We start from the raw sequence: 8,461 nt of genomic DNA on the forward strand, positions 1-8,461 counted from the left end.
ATGTACTCAATAGGTATGACATAGGCGTGTGTGCCGAAAAATTAGTTCTAAACGTTAAACGCGTATTTATTATTAATATTTTATAAATAAATGCATAYATACATACATATGTATCTACATGCATCCACACACAATCGATTGCTTTTGCAAAGAAACCATATGATTGGCGAAGCAAGCAACCCCTCTTGTCTGACTTGCTGTTTATCTGTCATAACCTCCTGCCACGCAACAAATTCAGCTTATCAATATGCACACGTACACAAACATTAATTTGTATATGCATTTAAAGTGTGGTTGCATACCCCTATCTGTCTATAACTCTGCAAGTTGCTCGCCCATTAAACTGGTTTCACGTTGCCATTGAGCAACATGTTGCTTGTGTTTGCTTATGTTGCTGCGGTGAGATTTCTCTATACCACTTGGTAGGTGGGGATGTATATATGTAAATGCTGTGTATTTTATTGCCCCTATGTTGTAGTTCTCTCTTTTCTCAATTTTCTTTGGTTTATGCTCTTGCGTTCTTGGCCCACAGATACTTTGTAAATTTGTCTGTATGTATTTTATTTGCATAGATGTTTGTTGTGTGGGGTTATTGTGCTGCCACTATTGGAATTGCGTCGTACACTACTTTTCAACGATTGCAAGATACTTTCTTGCTTTTTATTTATTGAACACTGATACTAAGTATTATAGGTATAGCTGTTGTTTTTGCCTGCAGCTGATTTCTTTAAGGAATTTCAAAACGCGCTTAACTCTCGACAGATTATTAATAGTAACAGTTAGTCACTTAGTATGAAAAGTTTTCGTTTGTGATTTCGAATTATAGTATAATCTCATGCCTCGTCGATCCAGCTAATAGCAATCTTTCGAGTTTATTTCTGTCTTCCTAGAAATCGTATTAGAATATGTACATATATCAGGTATATTAACGATCTCGAAGTAAAAAAATAAGTTTGTATATTTTTGTAGCAGACATGCTTTGATATTTTTTTTGTATAATTTTTGTTACGTAGCATTTTTAGAACAAATTTAAAAAAATTAGCAGAATTTTATTTCAAAAGTATACTTTGGAAAAATTCATAGAAGGTTGAAACTCATTCGAAAAATTGAAGAAAAAGTAATTTACGCGTGATCTGAAGTCGGGATGAGAAACAGTAGAAGTGTGGTTGAAATTTTAATAGTAAAAACAGTTAAACTCGATTTAAATATATGCATACATATGGATATCCTATAGAAAAATGTATATGGCAGAGTTGTAGCTAATGAACAGTTCTTCAACTTCTGTTTTTAAGACCTTTTTACTTTTACCTTTTGGGGTTTCATATTTTTATATATTTTAAACTTATCTCCTTATGTCCCAAACATACTTATGAGACTCACGACTTGTGATAAGTCGAAAAATAATAAAATCATAAATTTTTATACTTCTTTATGTCCTCGGTTAAAAACAGCCTTTTTCAGTAATGCTTTTCTCATCAACAAAAAAAAATATTTCATTAAAATTTTTTATTGTTACAAACATAAACTATTAACAGAGAAATTCTAAAATTTTGGAAAAAAATATTTTAAACTCGGCGCCATTGAGACGCCATTTCCATAATAAATTTTATATTTAAAAGTCGGTTAAACATATGTATTTATATTCACGAATAGTACACAATAAAACTATAAATAACAAGTTACAAAAAATACTAAAAATCATTGTATATCTTGTTTGTTGTTATATTAAGTTTTTGTTATAAAAAATAATGATGTTTGCCACATTATTTTATGACAATTTATAAAAATCAATAATTAAATAAGCCCTTCTAATAATATTATATTAGAGACGCCTCTGTCATATCAAAATGTCGTCGTCTAAAATTATCATTTCGCAATTGTAGTCGTAGGCGCTCAATGCGCGCTCTTGTATTACCTTTTACTGCATTTCTCTTTCAAAACCAGTCTCTCTGCGTCTGCGACTTGTATAAAAAGATTTTCACGTTCCATATACGCAGGTACGTTTGAATGTGGGTATATGTTTATATCGTCTTTTGTTGGCTATTTTGTTATTGTAATTGCGTTTGGTTTTACTTTTCAGTTCAAGTGATGTATATACATGTGTATGATAATGTTAAATTTATTGCGTTGTTTGGCTGTATATAAGTACATTTTCCTACTGGCTTGACTTTGGTCTCGCTCAGCTGTTTAGAAAGTCAATGTGTTGCGTTTGGAATTCAGTCGAACAGATACAACGCTAGTGACAACATCGTTGACCAGCGACCAGAGTTGCAGTCGAAAGAGCAGCTGAGTTTGCAGTGAGTGAGTGAACAGAACAGTGCAGTGTGCCTTTTGTAGTGTTGGAGAAGTGCAGAGCAGAGCAGTCGTGAAGTGACGGATACACGGTGTGTGTTTGTGTGTGGCTGCCTGCTAAAGTATTGGCTGTGCGATTCAAGGAGTTCGCTGTTGAGAATTCGTAGATTGAAAGCGCACGCCAATCCACAGCACACTTTATAAATATAACGCAAGAAAGAAACACATGCAAATATATGTATATGTGTGTACGAGCGAATGGCAGATATAATCAGTTCGTCGGTCGGTTGATTGCTGGATTTCCGAAATTAAAAGTGCCTGCACAACATCAGTTCATCTTCCGCAGCTACGCGAATACGTTGACTCGCCAACTTCTACATACAAACATACCCTGTGCTTTGCATTGCTCCCTCTATAAGCTAACTTGGACTATACAAAATCAACTATAAAAATAAACATCAAAGCGTAAAAGTGATACGCCAGCAACAGACCATAATACACAATTTCTAGACTCTTGAAGAAACGCTGAATGTGTGAGAGCCTAAGTTCGTAAGTTTATTTGTGTCAGTTACTATTTTATGCTCAATTCGATTTTAATTTGTGTGAAAACGTAGCAAAATTCAATTGAAATTTAGTGTGCAACACCAATTTAGTAGTTCACAAAGCAAATTCAGTGCAGTGAATAAACCGTAGCGACGCCAGCAGCGCAGCGTACGGTAACAGTGACAGTGCAGTGCAGTCGATAGAGCAGTGTGATAACATACCGTAAATAAGTGTAAAGTGAGAGACGCGTTACTCGCATGCAATATACGAAGGAGGTGTGTCACACAGCAAGCAAAATTTTAAATTTAAAATAATTATAAAACAAAAAAATAATTGATAATCATTGGATTTTGCTGGTCCAACCGCATACGCCACAATCTTTTTCTAAACTACACCATATTTTCGCGTAAAACTCAGCTGACAGCAGCATTAAATCCGCAGCGCGATCAGCACACAAGCAGACCAGTTTTGTTGTTGTAAAATTTATCGACAAGTCAGCGCTGTCGTGAGTGTGTGTACATGCAATAATACATAGCAGTGTATATATGTCTATATACACGTATGTGTGTATATAAATAACTTGTGAGTTTTCTGCCTTTCCACGGACGACGTTTATATATTTTGCCTGACGGTCAGTCGAGTCTGTCACTAGGTATAGYTCGCTCTCTAGCCAAATACGTAGCTAGATATGTGCTCGCTGCCAGCTTGATTACGAATTGTCTATACTATATTGTCGAGAAACATTCGCTTTTTTGCGCTGCTCGCACATCAGTTGGCGTTTGGACGTTCAGTCGCGCGTTGGATTCGGTTGGGAAATTATCTTCAGTGTCTAGTGAAATAAAATWAAAAAATAAAAAATAAACATTTATGTACATATGTACAGGCAACAACAACACAAGTTGAAATAATACAAAATAGCAGTCAGGCACCGAACAGCTGACGACTTGTCTGCACGTTTATTAGTGCTGAACTCAGTCATCAGTCGGTTATCTACATTTGAACTGTAAAGTTGTGACATTCGTTGTTTACATAGCTACACATACAAACGTACGTGCAAAGACATTATTGTTTCCTACAAACGTTGTGTAGGCAGCTTCATTGGCTCGGCAGACATAAAACTAATGGAAATTTATCTGCGTCAAAAAGCGAAGGCAAAGTTTAGATTAAGGCGGACACAAACGTTCAATATTTGCAGTACCAACACCAACAACACCAAATACAATTATAAAAAAAAAACCAATATAAGTGCCAATAAATTGCAGAATTTTAAAATACATTATAATAAAGAAACAAAAACTTGTGAAAGTACGATACAGAAAGCATCGATCATTATCTACAATAAAAACAATTGCAGCAATTATAACCTTTTAGTATCCTTCAATGCGATCACATGAAGGTTCTAATAGGCATTCGCGTTGAGATTCAAGTGTTTCGTGTGTAATAGCTTCACCTAAACGCCAAATCAAGTTTCAAAAATTCGTAAAAATGTTTTAAGCGTTCTAGTGCAAATAAATTCAGTTTATAACAGCTACGCTTTGGATTTTCCTATTACCTTCCATACCTGTATATCGATGTGTGTGTGTTGTGTGATGCAATAGAAAACTCAAAGCGTCAACGGCGATCATCTGCGTTACAGCGACAACAACAAARGCAACAACAGTGAAAAGTGTTTGTGTTATTAGTGACAGCTGTGCAGTTTTCTGTTATATGAAAGTAAAGTACTTAAAAAAAAAAATCTAATAAATAAATCATAAAAAATTGTAACAGCAGTCAAATATTGTTTTATACAGATTGTGTTAATAGAAACTGTTTTCAACAGCAACAACCTGGTGTGTATATTCGAATTCGCATTAAATATTATTTTATTTTTGATATCGTTAAAGCTTTAAGTTATTTTATTTATCAGCTATGAGAGTACATTTCTACTTTATTTTAATGATTTTGTACAGTGTGGTATGAGTTGTCATTTGGTTATATACAAATTATTTTATAAAATCTTAATTGTGTGAGTTTGCAAAAGGGATTTTTTTTTTACTTTTGTGTGATTTAATCGAGTTTGCCAGATATTTGGCGAGTTGTTTTTGTAATTTTGTGTATAATTTAACTTATGYTTTTATGTCACGTCGTGCCCGTCAGCAGTTACCTGTGTGTTTCGCCATATCAGCTGTTTTTAGCTGTCATTTTGAGGCATACGGTGTTTACATCAAATTTTTAGTTGTTTGACATTTTTTTACTGAAAGTAGCTTGGCATTTTTTAGTTAATTGTGTTTTACTCAAAGCAGATTTTGAAATTTAAAAAATGTGTTCGAAGATTGCGACAAACGTCATAAATGAAACGAACTGTACAACTTTCTTCCAACGATTGTCAGTGTATTTCACCATATCGCCAGTTTTGTAGCTGTAACTCATGAAATCAAACTTGTCGATATATTTTGACAGTTTTTGTTTACCAAAAATTGTTGTTTGACTTTTGCAGTTTGTGTTCCATTTAAGATAGGTTAGATTGATAGATTTCGAAGTTCAATAACAAACATTCAAGTAATTCTAAATAAAATCTTCCAATTCTACAGTTCATGAACACAGAAGTTACATATGTATTTTAATACGCCATGATATGTCAGACATACGCCAAAATCAGTTAAGGTGCGAAATTGTCAAAATCTCTTATAACTAAGAGTAAAAGAGCGGCAGAGAGAGGTCTTTGTAGTAATCTGCCACTTTTTTGTGATTTTTCGCTCAACAAACTGTATGCTTTGAAATAATGAAAATTTGTGTAGTAGAATTTTCATTTTCTCTATGCAAAATTTTAATTCTCACCTTCTTTATGTCAAGGTCATCGATTTATTTTAGTTTTTCCACGATTTTATCGGACGCTTTATTTATAAATTACGTGAATTTTAACATTTTTGGAATGACTTTTGCGTTGCCCTTTTTGCACTCTAAATTTTCTACTCGTTCCGTACTTTCTTTCTTTTATCTTCGGTGGTTCACACTGCTGATAATAGTAATGCAATCACACAGATGTGTGTATGTAAATACGGTATACATATAATTATGTGTATGTGAGTTTTTGTCATGTGTATCATGCAGTATAGAGATAAATATCAGTATGCTGACCCATGCTAAATGCAACCAGAAAAAGAAACAGGCAAAATTACATATTCAATTTTATTCCATTTGCTCGCAATTATTTCTTCTGCCTCTACATCGCCTAAAAATAGCCAGTGCGCATTCAGAGCGTTCATATGGCTTTGACAGTATTCAGAGTTCATTATCAGCACTTTGTAAAAAAGTCATTACGGATTCAGAGCATATGTGSACATATGCTTGCCTTGTAGTTTTAAAGTCTAATTGTTAGTGTTTTACAAGAAAAAAAAATTATTTTCGAATTTTTGCCCACAGTTCAGCACTAGRCCCACGACAAAACAATCCTGTAGACTTTTGGTACTATATATGCATATTTTTCTTTATATTCGCTCACTCAATGTCAATGCGCACTCCTTAAAGCTCTATCACACCACCCCCAACTCGTTTTCATAGCTCTCTTATCAACAGCCTGCTCAACATTATTCGCGCTGGCCAGCAAGGATTTCGCTTGTGTTTCCAAGGCGACCTTATGTTTTTGTCTGTTATAGCAAACATATATATGTGTATGTATAGTACATATGTACATATGTATGTAGGTATGCAAATAAATGTTCGCTATCAGTGAGCCTGCTTTCTGCTAGTCGTATGTCCTAGCGCTTGCTATGAGGCGGTTTGAAGTGGAAAATTCGAAATAATTGACACACATTTGTTGTCTGCCGTTCATGATTGAGGCGCATTCATAGCAAATACATATGTATATACATATAGCAATATAAGCAAAAAAGTGTATATACATACATATGTATGTATACCTTGTATTCATACGAAAGTACAAGCGCACTTCTATGTACATCTGTATGTATGTCTGATATATTGGTATGTGGGCTCTTGACTTGAAATACTCGTTTTGCATTTACGTACCCTCGCAACGTTTTTCTTTTTCTGCGTTGTTCACATTTCTTTTATATTCAATTTGGTTTGCTTTTTCTTTGTCTTTTCGTTTGCGTTTTGCCTGATGTGTGGAATACAATGCTCGCGAMAGACTGCAAACGACATCTGYCAAATAWTAAAATACACACGTTCTTATGGTCGGACCTATTTTGACAGCTGCACGACTACACGACTGAAGGCCGACAGTTGTCGCTAACTTCAGTTTAATCCTATATTTGCCAACGACAGTAGAGTTGACAGTAGAATGGAAGATAGAGATGAGGTAGAGTGGTGATGCCACTAATATGTAAAATGTAAAATTACTCAAAGCTCTAACAAACCTGACGTTATTTTACCAATAAAAGCATAAAATAGCTCTGTTACATCATTTATAATAACAATTGATAATTTAGAACAAACAAATTTACCTATTTACTTATTTTTTGCTTAAAAATTTCACTTTGARTAAAWTATTAAAATTTCATTGAAGAGCAAGGTATYWSKATGGCCACAACGARAKTGTGTRCATGCAAAATGGACAACTGGGTTGTTTTGTGTACATTACGGCCATTSTTATGTTGCTGCCCTCTTACAAACGTTTATGTAGTAGGATTCACAACGCCATTTTCAGTTCACTGTCGTGCTGCTGTAGTCTGTCGCGAGCATTGTGTTCCGCACATGACTCGTTTCGGGCATCGGCCTGTCTTCTATATTCACAAACTGTCTGCGCTTATCTATTGCCTTTTTATTTCGTTTCTGTTTTTGCTTTTCAGATTTCATACGCGTTTCAGACCTTTGTTTGCATTTATGTTTGTGTTTGTTTTGTTTATGAATCTGGTTTTTGGTTTTTTTTTTTGCTGTTTTTTTTTGGCTTTTTCTGCCTTCCTTCCTTTTAAGTTTGGCCTTTCTTCTCGGCTCTCTGTTTTGTTAGCTCTGTTCTCTTTATTTTTGTACCTTTGCTTAGTACCCTTTGGCTATGCCTTCTTTTGCGCAGTGCTTTTGTAGCTAACACAGTTGTAGGGAGAAACACTCCACAGCAGCCTTAGTTGTATGTATGTACGCAAACGAATATTATGACTGTGAACTGTGTTGTTATCAAGACTTTAGGTTTGATTTTGTTTATAAAATGCTTGCTTGCGATATTCTTACTGACATATGTACAGTGGACCAATAAAGTTTACATACACCTAGTTCTATTAAATTACGACACGTTTATTTTTTTCAAAATGAATAARTTTTGTGTTTTTTTCTATCAATTTCAAGATATGTATCTTTAACATTAAATAGAGCATATCAAAATATTTCTTTTTACACAAATAAAAAAAAAAAAATAATGCTAAAGCTTAAAATGCGGCTGTATCTAATTCATATGTATGTATATACAAAAGTGCAGAGGAAACGCCAGAGATCCTATAAAATATACATACATATGTGCCTACATATGCATTTACAAATAAATGATCAGCGTGACAAGATGATTCGATTTATGATTCGTCTATCCGTCTGTCAATATCTGAGTTTTTGCAAATGTTCGTTTCCCTCTAAGAAACTGCTCATTTGTTGGTACCGCAGTTATCGGACCTCTGTAGTAGATACCATACAAACTGAA

General features: G+C 34.3%; 1 protein-coding gene across 1 annotated transcript in view; it reads left to right on the forward strand.

Annotated features, from left to right (window-relative positions):
- Positions 1-2,198: 2,198 nt before the first annotated feature.
- Positions 2,199-8,461, forward strand: part of LOC108975005 — a gene marked incomplete in the record, with an annotated part of 68,316 nt that continues 62,053 nt past the window's right edge. Inside the window, 1 exon segment of the mRNA XM_018943196.1 lies at positions 2,199-4,664.

Source organism: Bactrocera latifrons, unplaced genomic scaffold (assembly GCF_001853355.1).
Source record: "Bactrocera latifrons isolate USDA-ARS-PBARC rearing strain unplaced genomic scaffold, ASM185335v1 scaffold_113, whole genome shotgun sequence".
Taxonomy (NCBI): Eukaryota; Metazoa; Arthropoda; class Insecta; order Diptera; family Tephritidae; genus Bactrocera; species Bactrocera latifrons.